Raw genomic sequence first — 20,549 nt, forward strand, 5'->3', positions numbered from 1 at the left:
TCAAAAACCGAAATCAATTAACCGGTTACGATTTGATTTCCGTCGAAGAGTTGCAAAAGCCGATAGGACCGATTCGATTTAAAAAAGTTGCCCATGGTTCGGTACTTCGGTTAACCGAACCGAACTGTGAGCACCTCTCAGCCGCTCGATGCGTTTCAGTCCTCTCAAACGGGCCCTGAGCGGTCGGCTAGCGGGCTAGGCCTAGCGTTACTCATTGGATAACTAATTCCAAAGCCCAATAGCCCATTTTACGCACCGTGTACGTTAACCCCTAACTAAAACCCCCCGTGCTCGTTCGATCCTCTATTGCCTATCAGCTGAAAGCCTGAAAAGCCAGTACGCGCATTGAAGCAGAAATCATGGAGAGCAGACGATGCCTCAACGCTCTCACTCATCAGCTTCGATCTCTAGCCTCCTTAAACTCATCGTTTCAAAGCCTTAGAGCTCTTCATCACCTTCTCACCCTTGTTGCATCTGATCCTCTCTTGCTTGAAAATCCCACCTCAATCACCTATCGTATCGGTCATACATTCGAATTTGCCTCCTGCATTAAGTACCAAACCGTTCGCCCTTACTCATCTGGAAGGAGAAATTCTAGTAAACCCCAGAACGACGACGATGACAACGAGGCCGACGAAGATGATGATATAGACGAAGACGAAGACGAAAACGAAGAAGAAATGGGAGCGACGGAGAAGGAGACCATATTCCGATGTCAAATTGTGTATCCAACAGATCTTATTCATTAGAGGAGACTGAGAAGAAAAGCATATGAGGGTATAAAGTGGTCGGGCCTCTTGATCCTTCGGAGAGGCCTTTTAAACCATGGGAGCCAGTTTTTGCCGTTGTTCAGGTTTTGTGCATTTTCCATTTATTTGGTTGATTTAGACTTATGCAGTAGCATAACTGTGATTATCCATATTGTACATGATGGAATTCACCCATTATTAATGTTCTTGATGCTTTGTTTTTTAATATTATTATTTGGATAGATTGATTCTCATCAGTTCAAAGTGAGCAATGGGGATTGCATTTATACCGAGAGGCTGAAATTCTGCGAGGTCAATGAGAAGGTACAAATTCCTTCATTTTTTTTCTGTTTTAATTTTAAAAGTTAGATAACATATTAGTAATTTAGCATTTGATGTATGTCTTACTACTTTTTTTGGTTGCTTGACATCTGAAAAAATTTCCCTGCTATTGTAGTGACTCGTATGAACAATAACCTTAAACTTTTATGTGGTTTTACTTGACTGATTAGACTACACAGAGAGAGAAAGTGAATTTTTTTCTCAATCGATGTCTGTCTTCATGGTATCAGAGCCTGCGTTACTATTCGCTGCGCGACCGACGGTTATCGCTGCTGATCACTTTCGGACAAGACGGTTCTCGTCGTCATCAGGATTTCTTGATCTCCAATTCCTATTCTTGCTACAGTAGAATATTTCTTCACAGAACTTACAAAGTTCTTGATGGAGCTGAAGATTGCTATGTTTCTTGACAAAATTTACAGAGTCTCTTGGTGGCTGTAGATCTTGATCCGACAACAGCTTATTACCTCCATCCCTAGGATAATCCCTGTGATCGGCTTGTTCTCGCGCCGTGACGTTCCTCTGTTTCTTCCTGTTTCTTCAAGAATTCGATACCGGTTTTCAAGAATGGAGATCGGAGTTAACTCTCCATACTTCCTTCACCCGTCCGACAGTCCAGGTGCCATACTGGTCTCATCTCCACTCAACGGAGATAACTTCTCGTTGTGGCAGCGAGGGATGATCAATGCACTCAGAGCGAAGAACAAAATCGGCTTCGTCGACGGATCTCTGCCACGACCCTACTGCAAGTGATCCCGATCTCAATGCTTGGATAAAATGCAACGCGATGGTTGTGGTGAGATTTTTAACTCCCTAACTGGAGAGGTTTACGAAAGCATTGCTTTCATTGATTCAGCAGCAGATATATGGAAGGAACTCCAAGAAAGGTATTCTCAAACACATGTAATATTCTAACAATATATTCATCTCTTATTCAAAGATGACGTTGTTTCCGTTGCCATTTACTTGAAACCAAATTAGAGGGGCAGGGGTGGAAATGGCAACTGAAATTAAAACGTTCAGAAGATTTTCAAGGGAGATGCATTTGGTAATTCAGTGGATTCCAAGATTGGTTAACAGTCAAGCAGACCAGTTAGCAAAACAAGGAGTTAACAAGGCACATTGTTTTTGGGCTCAGTTGTAGGATTAAAGAACTCAAGGTTTATAGCTTTTTTTTTTTGACAGTCTTGAGTTTACAGGGGGGAGTAGCCGAGGCTACCCATGATTGTACATGTTCTAAGTTCATTAAATAATAAAATTTACTTCTGTTACTTATAAAAAAATGACAACTGAAATAGTACAGCCTGAAAAGTGTTATGGCCATTTCTTGATCAATAGTTTTATGTCCATTTTACAGAGGAAAAAATGGAGTCTTAAGGAAGTTGATTGTAAATTTTTGAATACATAGTATTGTTATGTAGATGCCTTTTGTTCTAAGGTTCAAAGGTACACTCTTAGGAGAGAGAGAGTGTGTCTGGAGTTACTGGCTCATAGACCTCCTCCAGATCCTATAGATGACTTGACTTGCAGCTGGGGAGCACTGAGTGTAGGAGCTAGGAATGGAACCTGTGGCCAGGTGGCCGGAGCCAAAGGTGGAAAATGTCTGTATGAGGTCAGTAAGGGGGTATTTTATATTCTTATTGAGGGTTGAATTAGGGAACTAGAATGAGAAGTTAGGTTTGCAACTGTAATTTAGATTATATTGAATTTTCACAGGGAATTCATCTTATGCAACTATTGCTGGAGTACATTAAAAGCATGCTAAATCTTGTGTTTTCTGTGGGTTTGCTTTCTTGTTTTTTATGGGTTTATTTACTTTTAGTTTTACAGGCACAATATTTTTGAATTTCAAATTATCGGAACTATGTCAGCCTTACTGTAAATTTCATTCCTCATGTTTTCTTATGTCAATCTCAATGTTTATCTTTTTATTACACCATGGATATTGATAGTCCACACGCTCGTATGGCTTTCCCACAAATTGTCAACTGAAAAAGTAACTTCCCTATTTAGCACCCCATATTGCATCAAGTGGTTCTTGTGGAGCTAAGTGTCTAGGTTTTAATGCTTTTGTTGGTAAAGTTAGCTTGATGTAGCCCATAACAAGTGTTCACCAACCATGGTTATTGTATTCCCTTGTGTTGATGGGAGTAATAGCATATCTATCTCAAAAGTAAGTAGAATGGCTCTCGTCAGAAGTTCTAATTCAAGCTTGCATATTTACTCCTTAAGATGCAGGCTGTTACTGTAGATAGACTTGCAGGCTCCAAAAGGCTCTCTCATGGCCAGGTGATACTGGGATTTGGAAGTACCTCCAATGGATTGTGTAATAGTTTTCTGAATGAAAGAAGCGGGTGTAATTATGAAGATACAACTTATATGGAGGCTAATGTTGCGGCATTACCAGGAAATAGTGTTAGAGAGAGGTTATTCTTTATAAATAGTGTTAGAGAGAAGTTTTTTGAGGATAACACTAGCCCTACATTTCTTGGCTGTGAGTTTTTTTTTTTTTTTTTTTTTTTTTTTTTTTTTTTTTTTATAGAGTTCTTTTAAGCGCCCTGTGGTTGTTTATACAGAATCTCACTGTGCACAGGGCTGTAAATAATTTTTCAATTAATACTTAATACTTTGGGGTCTGGATGAGGATTCAATTGGTTTGTGAGAAGTCCATTCATGGAAATAGGTATAACATGAGGGTTTGGGTAGAAGTCACTCTGTGGAGGATGTGTTGTTGTAGATTGCAGGTTCTGGGACGTTTCCTTCGCATTACACCTGTTCATGGGCCAGGCTGGGCTTTGCCTCTTTATTAACAGAAAATGTCCAGGCTTGGGCCCGAGCCTGGCCTGACCATGAGGCCTAGATCTTGAGCCCGACTCTGGCCCCTTATATAAAGCCTGGTATGAATAGGAACATGCAAATTTTATTATATGCTACTAATATATATATATATATATATATATATATTGTGTGTGTTTGTGTGTGTGTGTGTGGGGGGGGGGTGTGTGTTGCTGTTCACTCCCACAAAGAAAGATTTATATTATGAGAAAATTACACATATGCCCTTAGCACGCCTAAATACAAAAAATGACCAAGAAAGACCAATAAGCCCTTACAAATAAAACATATTTTCAACTCTCCCCCTTAAGCTGAGCATAGATATCTATCATGCCCAGCTTACCAAGATTGTTGTCGAGTTTCAGCTTGGGAACCCCCTTGTTAAACAATCAAATAGTTGATCTTCTAACTTGACAATAGGTAGGCAAATCTCTCCACTAGCAATTCTCTCTCTAATAAAGTGTCTATCCACTTCAATATGTTTTGTGCGGTCACAGGGGCGAAGCTAGGGGGTCTATGGGAGCCATGCCCCCCTTATGGTCTCAAAACACCATATGTAATGCATTTTCCCATGCATTTTCCTCCCTCTCCCCAGTTTCCACCTAATGGTTGGTCTCCATAAGCCCCATCCATAAGTTTTGGCCCTCATAAAAAATTCCTAGCTCCGCCCTTGTGCAATCATGTTGGACAAGATTATGTGCAATGTTTATGGCAGCTTGATTGTCACTAGATATCTGCATTAGAACTTCTGCTTGTATTCCAATATCTACCAACAAACTCTTCAACCGTAGATGTTCATGGTTAGTATATAGCATTCCTTTACCAGGACAACCTTTCAAATAGGCAAGTATCTTATTTACAATCAACATATGAGATGTTCTAGGCTTGTGCATGCATTGGCTCACCACACTTACTGCATATGAAATATCAAGCCTAGTCAAACATAGATAAAGAAGGCGACCAACCAATCTTTGATAAACACCTTTGTCTGGAAGAATATCTCCATCATCAACACTTAACTTATGATTGGGATCAATTGGAATTTTAGCTAGCTTACACCCCAATTTGCCCACTTCTTGAAGTAAGTCAAGGACAAATTTCCTTTGTGATATAAATGTTCCTTTCTTTGATCTTGTAACATCAATCCCAAGAAAATACTTGAGATCACCTAGATCCTTGATCTCAAATTCAAGAGGTGTCAGCTCTAGTGACCACAATATCATCAACATATACTATTAGCATAGTCACACGGTTATCAACCCTTCTTATGAATAAAATATGATCAGCTTGAGATTATGTGAATCTTCACCACGACTTTTTTGAATCTATCAAACCAAACCCTAGGAGGTTGCTTGAGGCCATAGAGAGATTTCTTCAAACAACATACTTTTATCTCACTATTAAGGAAGCTCACATTAAGAGGAAGATCCATGTAAACCTCTCCTTGAAGATCACCGTTAAGAAAAACATTCTTCATATCCATTTGATACAGTAGAAGTTCAGGACTGTTATCAGTCTTGAATCCTAATGGATTTCAGGTTCGAAAATAAGAAGAAAGGTAAAGAGAAAAGAGGAGAAAGAGGGAGGAGAAGCAGTAGAACACAAGAGTTGAAAAGGAGGAGCAGAAGCTTAATGTACTGCCGCTGCCACTTTAATTAATATTTATAGGTAATGCTCATTACATGGAAAGGACAGATCTGCCCTTAGTCTTTACATAACAAATAGAGCAAAAAAAGTGAAATAAATAACAACTGAAACAACTAAATGACCAATAGCTAACCCTAGGAAGACTAGAACACCTTCTACCCTACAAACACAGTGGGACCGTAGTTTTGGGGCCCACATCAGTGTTCTCTACACTCCCCCTTTAGTTGGGAATAAATGTTTATCATTCCCAACTTGGATAGATCTGTCTCTAGCTTCTTCCGTGGTACAACTTTGGTGAGGATATCTGCCAGTTGCATGTTGGAGGTGATGTATGGGAGACACACTTCTTGTGATGAGACCCTCTCTTGTACAAAGTGTTGATCAACTTCAATATGTTTAGTTTTGTCATGCTGCACCGGGTTGTGTGGTATATTAATAGCCACTTGATTATCACAATACAACATCAAGGGCTTCTCATACTCAATACCCAACTCCTCAAGTAGTGATCTCAGCCAAAGAATTTCAGCCACTCCGTTAGCCATTGACCTGTACTCAGCTTCAGCACTAGATCGGGAGACAACACTCTGTTTCTTACTCCAAGAGACCAGGTTACCTCCCACAAGAGCACAATATCCAGAGGTAGACCTTCTGTCATCAACACTCCCAGCCCAATCGGCATCCGTATAGACTTCCACCTTCATGTGGTCATTGTTTTTGAATAGTATACCTTTACCTGGGCATCTCTTCAAGTATGCTAGTATTCTTTCTGCTGCTAGAAGGTGCGTGGTTCTAGGAGAATGCATGTATTGACTGACAACACTAACTGCATAACTGATATCTGGCCGAGTGAGGCATAGATATAGGAGCTTTCCCACTAACCGCTGGAACATAACTTTGTCTTCAACCAGCTCCCCACTCTCTGCACTAATCCTGTGGTTCTGTTCAATGGGTGTATCTGCAGGTTTGACACCCAGCTTTCCAGTTTCAGTCAACAGATCTAGAACATATTTCCTCTGAGAGACAAAGATCCCCTGTTTAGATCTAGCAATCTCAATACCCAAAAAATACCGTAGTGTACCCAGATCTTTCACCTCAAACTCTTGATGAAGGAGCTGTTTGAGGGACTCAATCTCATGGCTGTCATTTCCTATCACCACAATATCATCAACATATACTGTAAGTAGTGTCAGTGGGGACTCCACCCTCTTGATGAATAGTGTATAATCTGACTGGGCCTGTACATAACCGAACTTCCCAAGGGCTAGTCTGAATCTGTCGAACGAAGCTCTACGTGACTACTTCAAACCATACAATGCTTTATTGAGCCTACACACCTTCTTACCTGCCTTTGTATCATAGAATCTAGGAGGCAAACTACATGTAAACCTCTTCCTATAAGTCTCCATTCAGGAAGGCATTTTTAACATCCATTTGATACAAAGGCCAAGTGTAGGTTGCTGCAAGAGATAATAATACCCGAATGGTGGTCATCTTGGCTACCGGGGCAAATGTCTCCAAGTAATCTATACCATAAGTTGAGTGAACCCTTTTGCAACTAGCCGAGCTTTGTACCTCTCAATGGAACCATCCGCATTGTGCTTCACAGTAAATACCCATCTGCATCCAACTGGTTTCTTTTCTTTGGGCAAGTCAACTAGCTCCCAGGTATTATTTTTCAACAGGGCATCCATTTCAACTTGCATTGCACCTCTCCACTCTAGGACTGATAGGGCTTCTTGCACTGTTCTTGGAATAGGGACATTAGCAACGGAAGTGAGATAGGACTTGTAGGAGGGAGATAGGCGATCATAGCACAAAAACTGGGAGATGCAGTGGGCTGTAGATGTGGTGCAATGCCGTTTTCCTTTACGGATGGCAATGGGAAGGTCAAGGTCATCTGTAGGGGGTGAGGTAGCAACAACGAAAGGAGTCTCTGTGGGCCCTGGGACTGTAATATCTGGACTTGGAGCCGCAGAAGAGGTTGGAGCTGGCTGGGACTGCTGATGACCGGGATCAACCTGCCTGCATCGCCTGTGATAGACTCTCAACTCCCGGTCCCCCTGACCACCCTTGCTACTGCAACCCTCATCACCCACTGGAATAGGTAAGGGAACAGCCCCAAAAGTATTAACCCTGCCCTCGCTGCACTCCCCCTGAAGAAAAGGACCCAAATCTCCACGCTCACTACTCTCCCCCTGAGGAGAGGCCCGAGAATAGTAGGGTGTCTCCTCAAAGAAAGTGACATCCATGGATACAAACTTCTTCCCTGAGACAGGATCATAGCAGCAATAACCCTTTTGAGTTTGTGCATAACCAAGAAAGATGCATTTGGAGGCCTTGGGTTTGAACTTGGAGTGATGGGGACCGAGAAGCTGAACAAAACAGGTACAACCAAATGTTTTGAGGGGAACAATGAACAACTCTTCATCTGGGTATAGAAGGGAAAAAGGAGATGACATATCAAGAACTTGGGAAGGAACTCGATTAATAAGATATACCGCCGTGAGGATAGCATCACCCTAGAAGCGAGTAGGGACATTGGAGGTAAACATAATGCTTCTAGCCACCTCCAAGATGTGCCTATTCTTCCTTTCTGCAACCCCATTCTGCTGAGGTGTATGAGGGCAAGTGCTCTGGTGAATAACTCCATGAGTAAGAAGGTAAGATGCCAATGGCTTAGCAAAGTATTCCTTTGCATTATCAGATCTAAGAACTTTGATCTTGGCATCAAACTGGGTTAGGATCATTTGGTGAAAGTTTTGGGTCAGGGCGGGAATCTCATCTCGTGAACGCATAAGATAAACCCAAGAAAACCGGGTATGGTCATCAACAAATAACAGAAAATATCTGTACCCACTCATGGAAGGAATGTGATATGGCCTCCAAACATCCGTATGCACAAGATCAAAAGGACGATTGCTCCTTTTATTGCTCAACGAATAAGAGTGTCTACAATGTTTAGCAAACTCACAGCTTTCACATTGCAACTGGGACAACTCAACAGACTCAAACAAATTAGGAAACAGACTCCTTAAGGGCCAAAAAGACAAATGACCCAATCGGTTATGCCAAAGCATAACCGAACTCACACTCTGGGAAACAAGTGACTTCTTATCCCCTGACTCTTTCCGACGAGAACTCTCCCCGAGCAGATAGATCCCATTCGTCTCACGGCCAGTCCCAATCACCTTCTTCGTCTTCAGGTCCTGAAAAACACACCGGTTAGGGAAGAAGGTTACTGAGCAGTTCATGTGTTTGGTGATACTACTCTGAAAGAAGGTTAGTATCAAGCTTAGGGACATGAATTAGTATGCACTGCCACATGAACGTTACCCTTCTTGCTTCTTAACTTTGCCGAGACCAAATAAGAATGTAGCTTCCAACATGTTTCATTTGTGTGTTTGGGTTTCTTACAATGCCCACATACCACATAACTGCTGTTCCCAATACTGTCTTCTGCCTGATTCTTAAACTCCATTTCGGTCAAGAACCAGAAGTATCAAAATTAGGGTTACTACAGTCAAAAACAACACTTGGACTATCAACCACAATCACAAAATCAGTATAGAACCAATCTGTACTCATAGTAGATGTACATGAAACAGGTATAAAACTGATATGAAACCAGTAACCACATACAACAGCAACAGTCCGAACTGTTTTCATCCCCTTAGAAGAGTTCGAAACCCCAAAAGAAAACTGAAAAACAGTTTGAAGAACAATCTGATATGCTGAAGCCGAATTGGGGTTTTAATCAGTCCTAAAAGCAAATTCTCAGCCGTACACTCTAGACAGTACCGTACGGAGAAGGCTTGTAGTAGGGTTAATATGAAACCCTAAAACTGATCAATGTTGAGGAGAGAACTATTAGGGTTTGCCGCAGTATTAGATCAGAAGGTTCAGTCCAGTACTAGGGTTTGCCGCAGGATTAAGACAAAACCCTAGAGAATAGAAAGATAAAACCCTAGAGTGGTTCAGCCGCCCTTGCTAGATAGGTCCAACCTATCTTCTCTGATAGTACTTCTCTCAGAAAATAAAAAACTTACAATAGGATGTTGTTCGCTGCCTTCCAAGGTTACCCGAACCCTAGCCTTCTCTGATTCTTCCTGATCACCAACTCGCTGCAACTGTGGCAATTCTTCAAACAACTGCTAATCCTCTAGAGATCTCCAAGAACCAGTCAACGAACTCTACTTTCTCAGCTTCCAGCCTTAGATGGTTCTCATGTGGTCGGCTGGACTAGACTCACATGAGAAACCTTAGTTCTAATACCAAGTAGAAGTTTAGGACTTATCAGTCTTGAACCCTAATGGATTTCAGGTTCGAAAATAAGAAGAAAGGTAAAGAGAAAAGATGAGAAAGAGGGAGGAGAAGCAGTAGAACACAAGAGTTGAAAAGGAGGAGCAGAAGGTTAATGTTCTGCCGCCGCCACTTTAATTAATATTTATAGGTTATGCTCATTACATGGAAAGGACAGATCTGCCCTTAGTCTTTACATAACAAATAGAGCAAAAAAAGACTGAAATAAATAATAACTGAAACAACTAAATGACCAATAGCTAACCCAAGGAAGACTAGAACACCTTCTACCCTACAAACACAATGGGACCGTAGCTGTGGGGCCCACATCAGTGTTCTCTACAGATACAAAGGCCATGAGATGTAAGTGACAAGGGAGAAGATTACTAGAATGGAGTTCATTTTAGCCACAAGAGAAAATGTCTCCTGACAACCTTTCAAATAGGCAAGTATCCTATTTACAATCAATATATGAGATGTTCTAGGCTTGTGCATGCATTGGCTCACCACACTTACTGCATATGAAATATCAATCCTAGTCAAACATAGATAAAGAAGGCGACCAACCAATCTTTGATAAGCACCTTTGTCTGGAAGAATATCTCCATCATCAACACTTAACTTATGATTGGGATCAATTGGAATTTTAGCTAGCTTACACCCCAATTTGCCCACTTCTTGAAGTAAGTCAAGGACAAATTTCCTTTGTGATATAAATGTTCCTTTCTTTGATCTTGTAATATCAATCCCAAGAAAATACTTGAGATCACCTAGATCCTTGATCTCAAATTCAAGAGGTGTCAGCTCTAGTGACCACAATATCATCAACATGTACTATGAGCATAGTCACACGGTTATCAACTCTTCTTATGAATAAAGTATGATCAGCTTGAGATTATGTGAATCTTCCCCACGACTTTCCTGAATCTATCAAACCAAACCCTAGGAGGTTGCTTGAGGCCATAGAGAGATTTCTTCAAACAACATACTTTTACCTCACTATTAAGGAAGCTCACATTAGGAGGAAGGTCCATGTAAACCTCTTCTTGAAGATCACCGTTAAGAAAAACATTCTTCATATCCATTTGATACAAAGGCCATGAGATGTAAGCGACAAGGGAGAAGATTACTAGAATGGAGTTCATTTTAGCCACAAGAGAAAATGTCTCCTGATAACCAATGCCCTAAGTTTGAATATATCCTTTTGCCACTAGCTGAGCCTTATATCTCTCAATTGAACCATCGACCCTATGTTTTATAGTGTAACCCACTTGCATCCCACAGGAACTTTGTCCTTAGGAAGAGGAACTATTTCCCAAGTCTTGTTCTTTATGAGATTTTCCATTTCCTGGTTCATGGCATCCTTCCACTGAGGTGATTGTATTGCCTCTGTAACATTGTGGGGAATGGACACAGAAGAAATAGCCGAGATGTAGGCAAAGTAGGATGGTGAAAGGGCATCATAAGAAACGTAATTATTAATGGTTATTAAAGAAAGTTGGATATTGATCAAAAAAAGAAAGTTGGGTTTTCTTTAATATGTTGAATTTTCTTTCCTGGTTCAGCCCCTATATTTTTTGAATTTTCTTTCTTTTCTTCTTTTTCTTCTCATAAATATGCTGATTTTCCAGACTTAAACATGAAGTTTATAATTTTCTTATGAAAATTATGGATAGTTATTAAAGAAAGTTGGATATGGAACCTAGGGAACTACCCTAGGATATGTGACTTTTACTTGAAAAAATCCATCACCTAGGCGACTAGGCAACAAGGCGCCCCCCTGTCACCGAGCCTTGCTGTGGCGCCTTGAAAACTATGCTCAAGCCCATATTTTGTTCTTATAATGATAAACTTGAATATATAGGAGAACATAATTTAGTTAAGGATTCTGAGGTTCTATCAGTGGAGCTACCCATTATTTCCAAAGCATGCTTCAGGATCTGAGTTCTCTGCATTGTTTTCCTCTAAGGAGGAGCAGCCTTCAGTCCTCTCTTGCTGAGGTTGGCAAGATGATAGATAAGGAATTTCAGAGACATGAAGAGGATCTGAATTTGAGGTTGTATGCATTGAATTGAAGAGAGTGATATCAACAGATGTTGAAGTTTCTTCTAATTCTGAAGTATGCGAGAAAGATGAATTTCGGTTTGATATAGACTTGATGAAGGATCTAAGGCAAGGAGAACCTTTGCCCCCCCTTCCTTTTTATTTTGATTGTTGAACCTCTTGGAAGACTGATTAGAAAGACAATGGATGGTTGGTATTTGGAAGGTTTTCAGGTAAGCCTGGAAGCACCTCAAGTGCCCTTGCTGTAATTTTCTGATGATGCTATTATTTTCTCAAAAGCAAGCCAAAAAGACCTTTTTTTAAGTTGTGTTCTCATTTGCTTTGAAGCTGCTTAGGGGCTGAAGATAAAATTGCAAAAAAGCCAGCTTATCCCAATTGATGAAGTCCCACAAATAGCCGAATTGGCAAGGGCCCAGGGTTGTAGAGTTGGTTCCCTCCCTACTAAATGACTAGGCTTGCCCTTGGGTGCACAATATAATTCCTCTGCTATATGGGGTCCTGTCATCGAGAGATTCTGCAGGAAGCTGGCAGGCTGGAAAAGGTCCTACCTTTCAAAAGGTGAAAAACTTGTTCTAATTCAAAGTGTGCTCTCAAACCTGCCCATTATTACATGTCTTTATTTTGCATCCCCTCCTCCGTGGCCAACATTTTGGAGAAGCTCCGCAGGACTTCCTTTGGGAAGGTCCAAATGGTGAGAAGAAATTTCATTTAGTGGCTTGGAATAAAGTGCTTGAACCTATATCAGCTGGCGGCCTGGGTTTAAGGAAGCTGCGCACAACGAACAAATCTCTCCTTTGCAAACGGTTGCAAAGGTTTGGGGCGGAGAGCAACTTTTTGTGGTGGAAGTTAATAGCAAGCACATATGGTTTGTCTCCCACTGGTTGGTTTCTCTTCCCCCAAACTAGTCTTATGGTTGCAGGGTTTGGAAGGATATCATGAGACTGAAATCAGATTTTGAAGCCTTCACTAAGCTGAAACCGGGTCAAGGTGATAGAACTCTCTTCTGGAATGATGCCTGGTGCTTCAATCACCCCTTCTGAAAATCTCTTTCCGATGCTGTTCCTTTTGGCTTCAAACAATGACGCCCTGGTCTAAGACTGTTTTGAAAGGATGGGTTCGAGCATAGTTTTGAGTCCCACCTTCAGATGCAATTTGAATGACCGGGAGATGGATAATCTTGGATTGCTACTGGAGAGATTCCACAATTTTGATTTCGACCCAAAAGCTAGTGATGGAAGGATATGGTTTGGTGACAATTCGGGTTGTTTTTCTTACAAATCTGGCTACAAGGCTCTCACAGGTCCACCAGCTCAGCCTACTCCTCGGGCTTCCATCATGTGGGGACTTATACCCACAAGATACCAAGGTCACCTTCTTTCTTTGTGCATGTGGAGAATTCTTACTGTTTGTATAGCATGTTTCAGGAATCAGTGTCTCATCTCCCTATTCATTCTGCTTTCTCCCAACAGATCTGGTCTCATTTTTTTGTTCTGTTTGGGAGATCATGGGTGACACCCCCTGACATGCCATCTTTGTTAGCCTCTTGGAATCAGCCTGTTTTTCAGTTAATGGAATTTTCTGGAAGTCCCTCCCTCTTGCATTATGCTGGACTACGTGGAAAGAGAGGAGCAATAGGATTTTTGAAGTGAAATCCTCTCCCATTGAAGTGGTGATTAGAGAAGTAGAATGGTCTCTTATTAGGTGGTTGGGGGTCCTGAAGACTTTTGCTGATATCCTCACCCACACTTTTATGAATCAGTGTATAAATATCATTTTTTTATAGTTTTTGTGGATTTATGTATAGAGCTGAAATGGTTTTTTGTTCTCAGATATTTAGCAGCATGTATATGATTATTGGTGTATCTTGCCCCTCTTTTTTTTCAGTAATACAAATTTTATACTATTTATCAGAAAAGGTGTCTTTTTTATCTGGGCTGCAGTTTTTATTTTTTGGTTGTAAAGGGATAATTTTTTTGAAAGGTAAGTTGATGCACTATAATACTAAAAAATAGGGTGACACTTAGGGGTGCTCACGGTTCGGTTAACCAAACTGTGGGCTATTTTTTGAAACTGAACCGGTACTATCGGTTTTTGACCAGTTTGGTTCTTCGGTTTTTTATATTTATAATATATATTATAAATAAACATATAAATATATAATATATTTATTATAAACACTATAAATATATTATATATTATAAGCAGATTATATATATATACACCAATCGGTTTTGTTTACCAGTTTTTCAGTTTTTTATGAGAACCCCTAGTGAGAGTCCCTTAAACTATGTACAGAATAGAGAAGTATATAGGCCCATACACCTAGTCACCTATACAAAAAGTATAATGATTGTCATGCCTGTAGAATACATCTTCCCTTTTAGTTATTGTTGCTGCAGGCAAGTAGGTTGGTTAGTATTATAGTGTACAAGACACTAGTTTACTAAGTTGCTAAGGAGAGATGGTAACCACAGATTTAGACAGGTTTATTTGACTTACTACCTTGTTGCATATGCCAAATAAAAGCTTACATGGATTCTGGGCTAGCTGATCCAATGAGATGGTACACTGGGATAAATACCACTTCCACCTAAATGAACCTATTTTATGAAAGCTTCATCAAGAACCTTACCCTTACCTTTGGATGGAAAATTGGCACTATTGTTGTATTTGTTCTCATGAATCTTGAGTGTGCAAGCCAACTTTTTGAAGGAGGGCAGTTACAAATATTGCTGTAGACAGATCGGATTCAAATTGGAATATTGGGCTAGCTACATCTGGATCCAATCTGATCAGCAAACCCATGGATTCAAATCCAACCTGAAATCTGATATGTAGGATTTGGATCAGATTAAGATTTAATCTGCATCAGACCTATTATGTTTAAAGTGACAAAAAAATTTATATGTTTTTAAAAAAATATACTAATTATTTTATCGCCTTTATACTCTCTTTATTAATGTAATAATTCAGTTTATGTTATTCATAAAAAGACTAATTATTTTTAACTTGCACAAAAAATGTACGTAAATATAAAATATTAAATTTATTAGTTATAAACTCATATTTGTGTGTGTGTAGACACACACATGCACACACATACAAACATAATTACATATATATAACTTAATTATACTACATATATATAAACTAATATTTTTCTTGGACTCGGATTTTAATCGGATTGGACAGGGTTAAATCTGCATCCAGTTTGATCATTAATTGGATTCAACTTCTGACATCCAATTCCAGGATACTTGGATTCAGGGTTGATTCAGATATAAGATTTATGGAGTCTGTTGACAGCCTTAGTTCCAAATTGGTTAAACACAATTAGAAACTCTATGGGTCCTTTATTTGCCAAGTATTTTCCTGATTGGAAAGGCCTTACCCTTCGTATCCCTTTCTGCTTCTGATGATGGCTTCTTCACTGTTACATTAAGTATTTTTCTCAGCCTTATTTAAGGAAGCAATTTTTGTAGTTAATGAATTTTTTACTTTCTCAAGAAAAAGCCTTATTGATGTTGTCCCTTTGTTAATGAAGGCATACATGGCAACATTTTTTTTGATAAGCAACACGGGGAGAAAATTCATTAAAAACAAGCTGCACACAAAAGTACAGCCAAAGAAGCATACAAAGATGGGCCTCCTAACAGCCATCCACATCTGACAACAGAGAAAACGAAATACAACAAAGAAGAGCACTGATTACAAATTATACATTAGTAGCCAGTCCTGGGCATCCCTAATCTAAACTAGACTTCCCAACCACAGCCTTAGCCAGAGAATCAACCAAAAAAATTGGCATTCCTAGGCACTCACTTGAATGAGGTGTTCAAGTCAGCACCCAGAGCTTGAGCCATTCTGACTAAAGATCTGGACTTCCAAGGAGTTTGGTTTTGCTTTGTCATCCAACCTATAACCATTTGACAGTCACCTTCAACTTCCACATTCCTTAGGTCCTGCCTAACCAACAGTTTTAATCCCTGAACCAAGGCCAAAAGTTCAGCTCTAGAGGAATTTCCTTGTCCCACCGGGCATGAGAAACTTAAAATGATACTGACCTCATGGTTTCTAACAACTCCTCCCACCCCTGAGGGCCCTGGGTTTCGAAGGCAACATTGTCAAATGTATTGCGTCACATCATCTTATTCACTTCTGTTGCTGATCACCTTTCAAGATTTGACATAAACTTGATTGCAGTTCATTTTTTTCTGACACAATTTTCTCTTGCAGTTGATTTTGAACAGGGTTCTCATGCTTGGATCAAAAACTCAGACTATCATAGGAAGGCCCACATTGCCAGATGCGGCTGTTCATGCAGTTGTTGGTAGCCTTTCCTTAATCCAAAATCCAGCCTTCTTTCCACAGAAAGGGAGCCTCTTTTCAGAATCTGAGAATGTAATTTTTTCCCTTCTTCTACCAGGGGTAAGATCAGGGTTTTTATCAGAACAGAACACACCTACTTTACAAATGAAAAGAAACAGAAAAGAGTGAGATGCTATCTATGCAGGGTTTCTTGAATGTTTTGTATTGTTACTGGTGATTTAAGCTCAGTATGCAAGCTGGATATGGTTCCTACAGCTACAAGGATCAAATATTAGGACTGGTATGGTTCAATAAATATAAATCTGGATATAATTTTTTTAAGTTATTTATTTTTTTAAATTTAATTAAGATGTAATGCAAAAGTTAAATGTTAATATTTGTAAAAAATAAATATACTGCATGTAAAGTTAATTTGATTTGTAAGTTTCTAGTTGCCATGTATAAATTATAAATTATAATATATCATTTAATACTTATTCATATTAATTTGTAATAGAACACCATCTAATTTGCCTCCGGTCAGTTTTGTACCAGTCTGCGGTGCAAGTCTGAACTGGATATAAATTTTGCACTCGTTTCTGATTTGCATTTGTTTGAAACAATTTGCACTCCTACCTTGTGCAAAACTTACAGTTGTTGCTGTTGGCAGTAGAAAACTTGCATCTAAAAACTAATGCAAATTTTGCACCACCATCTTCCTTTACTTCTCTCATACTAAACTGGGGGCACATCAATTTGACTCCAATTCTTTTTATCAATAACAAGTAACTTCATTAAATTTTAAGAAGCTTTAAGTACAATAAGGAGAGGTAAATTGTCTGAACTCCCCCACAAGCAAATAACAAAAGAAAACAAAATTAGAATTGAGCCCAAAACAAAGAATCCCTATTCACCCTTTGCTTAGGAAATCCTTCAGCAAATAAGTTAGCAGTTCTCTTCAACCAATTGTATTTTATCTCAATGTCCTTGGTCAATCATTTAAATTTTGGGAGAATGATGGTTCAGCCCAGGGTCCGAATTTTTAGGCCCAAAGTACAGTTGGGGTGGGTGTCAGTTCAGAATTGGTGCCAATTCATGAACGGTTGGTGTATGGAGTGGGGGTTTTTGACATTTTGAATGTTTATAGCACTGTAGTGGAATTCAGAAATCTCCATTGAGCCTGTCTGTACTTTTCCGTTAAATTTTTTGACACTTTGGGAGAATGACAGTTCAGCCCAGGGTCAGAATTTTTAGACCCAAGTGTCAGAGGGTGGAGCGCCGAAAGCCGTCGCCTGTCGGTTCGTTGGGGAAGAACTGGGACTGGGAGAGTAGGAGTCTGAGAGAGAGCTCAGAGAGAGGTAAAGAAAGGGCAAAGCCAAAAGGAAAGACGAACTGAAAAGTCTCAGTTCGGCATTTATTAGATTTTCAAAAATAATAAAATATAATATATATAATATTATATAAATATATATTATTGTATATATATCAGCCAGTTCAATTAACCACTGGTTTTTTTTTAAATAGTTAATCAAAATCGAACCGAAACTGTTAATTTTTTGAAAACATGAAACTGAAACTGAACTGACTGATTCGATTAATCGATTTTTCGGTTTGGTTTCGATCGATTCAATTTTTCGGTTTTTTTTTCTCACCCTAAGGTCCACTTGAATCTTTTGATCCAACCCAACTTCAGGTTCTAAAATAAAAATCTGTCAGAAGAGGTTGCCGTTCACATTTGAGTTTCCTTGAGATCACGACTTTCACAATATCTCAGATCACGACAAGATAAGGTCATCGTTCATCCCATCGATTCAATCAGTATTAGAAAGTTATGGCAACTATCTTTTGTGCATTTGGCTTTTAGCATGTATATAGAGACCCATCCTGTTGAAATCTGAGAGAGACTATTTATGACCAAAGCAAGAAAACCACTCAAACTCAGATTATCAAAACCAGTATGTGGACGAGCTTTAGATCTACAATATCAAAAGCTTGTCAAAACCAGTCAGATATCAGACAAATCGATTTCTTTCGTTTTTGCTAATATGAATTATATTATTCTAGATTTATAAAAGATTTATCAAGCCAGTAGCATACTAATAATTGAAATTTCATTAAGCAATACAAGCAGTAAGTGCTGTAGGAAAGCCAACACAATGACTGACTCCCACCATTAGCACACAAGCACAAGCACGAACGACACCAACCAGCTTATTCACCACAGACTAGTGAACAGTGAACTGTGAACACCACAACTTCTTAATTAATTATTACATCTTTTCTTTTATCTTCACTCCCCTTAAAATACTGTTCTGTGCTTAGTGACCACCACAGGTGCAATCCACACAAGTGCAGCTGCTTCCGCACTTGCACTTGCCATCATGCTCGGCCGCTGGAACCTCACTCACAGTGTTCTCGTAGAAGCTGCAAATTAACAAGAGAAACCCATCATCATAAATCAACAAATCTTTCTAGTTTTAGTCTGAGCAGTTTGAACCCATTCGATGATTCATCTCCCACTCTCAACGAATTATAGGCAGGGAGATCGAGTTCATATCGGGAGATGCAAAACAAAGGTGGTTCTGAGATTAATTACCTTTTCTCAGTCTCGATGATCTCGATGGTGTAACCGTTTCCCTTCTTCCTGGAATCACCAAGTGCAGATAATTTGGCTCGTCAGAGAGAGGAGGGGAGGTAATTAAGTTCTATAGAAAAACAATAACCAGATTTCAGATGGGTTGTGTGAGTATAGAAGACTTACACGCACTGGCTCTTGTCAGCGCAGTCGCAGTTGCCGCAGGTCGACATGGTGAGTGATTGCACGTAAGATGAAAACAGAAAGCAGAGATTAATGAACTGTGAGAAAAGGGATCGCTCGTACTCGCTATGCCTCCAGACCGTGTCCAGCTCTGGTATTTATAGACAGCACGGCCATGGTGATATGAGAGACCTGTGAGGAGCACACGACTCAAGGAAGCATCCCAAGGAATCTCAATAATGGTGGGGTGGCCTCCTTTGGTCCTGATCCTCTCATGTCATCTTCACTTCATATCTCTCCCTCACACAAATGCTAGACTAGCACGCACGTCCGCACTGTAATCTCCACTAATGTTTTCTTTTCGTGTGTTTTATCTAAAAAAAAAAAAAAAAAATTCTGCTAATGATGCTGATTGATTTAGTAAAAGACAATGGTGATTTGATTTGGTTAAGACTACTAGTCATCAACAGTCGAGATGCTTAGACTCAGCTATCTATATTTATTGATTTTCCAAAGAATAGCATCATTCATTTATCCTTTTACCATTAAAATAAGATTCAATCTTGCACTGAAATAATTTACTAGCTCAATCGGATTATTGGTTTTTGATAAAAAAAAAAAATATCTTCAAAATTGATCATGACTTGGCCCCTTCAGTCATGATTAAAAAAGAAGAAAATAAAAAGGGTCGAAAAGATGTTGTCAATGCAACAGTGGAAAAATCTTTCGTCCTCTCTAGTCCATCATTATATGGGCTTCACCAATCACTGAATCACACACCCAACTGAAACCTGTAACACAAAATTATTTAATTTGTTCATACAAAAGATCTTAATTTTTATATATATTAAAACTAAGAAATTGAGTCATTTCAATGGGAATATGGTTCGCTCATGATCTAAAATATGGCCCGCAAATATGCTCGTGCATGGGTGACCACCCAAGTGTTTGGTTGTTCCTTCACTGTTCTACGAATGGCATCGAGCCCAAGTTACTGAGAAACTCAACAGAGAAAATCGAATGAATGGCCTTAGTACATTGGAGTCCAAATATGCCAAACCATTTAGATTTTATGGTTTGTTTCTCTTTTTTTTTTCCCCTAAATTTTTATAGCAATGGAACAGTGGGAGCAAACAGAACCTCTATAGTTTTTGTTTCTTTGCAATAGAAGTTGCTTCTCATTGTAGCCTACTTTCTTTTCAAATCCATGTCAAACAATCCGTAGCCTTACGTTATTGTTATCTTTCTCTCACTTTTTATCCTCACATGCAAGGTGGTCGGTCCTCCCCCCACTTCCCTATTCTGTCAATTTCGAGGATAGAGCCTAGAACAGGGCACCAAAAAAGATAAAAAGAAAAAGAAAAAACTGGAGCTCATAACAAACAACTGAAATTTGTTGTTGGGCGGCGATCAAGACCCAGTGACGCTTGACCCAAGGTCCCAAGCCACACTCTATTGCCTACGCCCATCCTTTTGGATACTGTTTGGGACAATTGCTTTCTCCCATGCATAGATGATAGATCTACTTCCACATAAGTACAAATACA

The 20,549-nt window shown here is 39.5% G+C and overlaps 1 long non-coding RNA gene across 4 annotated transcripts; it reads left to right on the plus strand.

The window, feature by feature from the left end:
* The first annotated feature begins 280 nt into the window (after positions 1-280).
* LOC104608227 (uncharacterized) lies at positions 281-18,670 on the plus strand. Of its 4 annotated transcripts, none has more exons than XR_016080183.1 (4): positions 281-853; positions 993-1,073; positions 1,322-2,703; positions 16,173-18,670. It is a non-coding gene; the product is annotated as an uncharacterized LOC104608227 (long non-coding RNA). The 4 variants fall into 4 exon arrangements; XR_737064.3 differs by having other exon boundaries at positions 282-853; positions 1,262-1,978; XR_016080182.1 differs by having other exon boundaries at positions 282-853; positions 1,322-1,978; positions 12,264-18,670.
* Positions 18,671-20,549: the final 1,879 nt, after the last annotated feature.

The sequence above is a fragment of the Nelumbo nucifera genome, chromosome 1 (assembly GCF_055504915.1).
Source record: "Nelumbo nucifera cultivar China Antique chromosome 1, China Antique-T2T, whole genome shotgun sequence".
Lineage (NCBI taxonomy): Eukaryota > Viridiplantae > Streptophyta > Magnoliopsida > Proteales > Nelumbonaceae > Nelumbo > Nelumbo nucifera.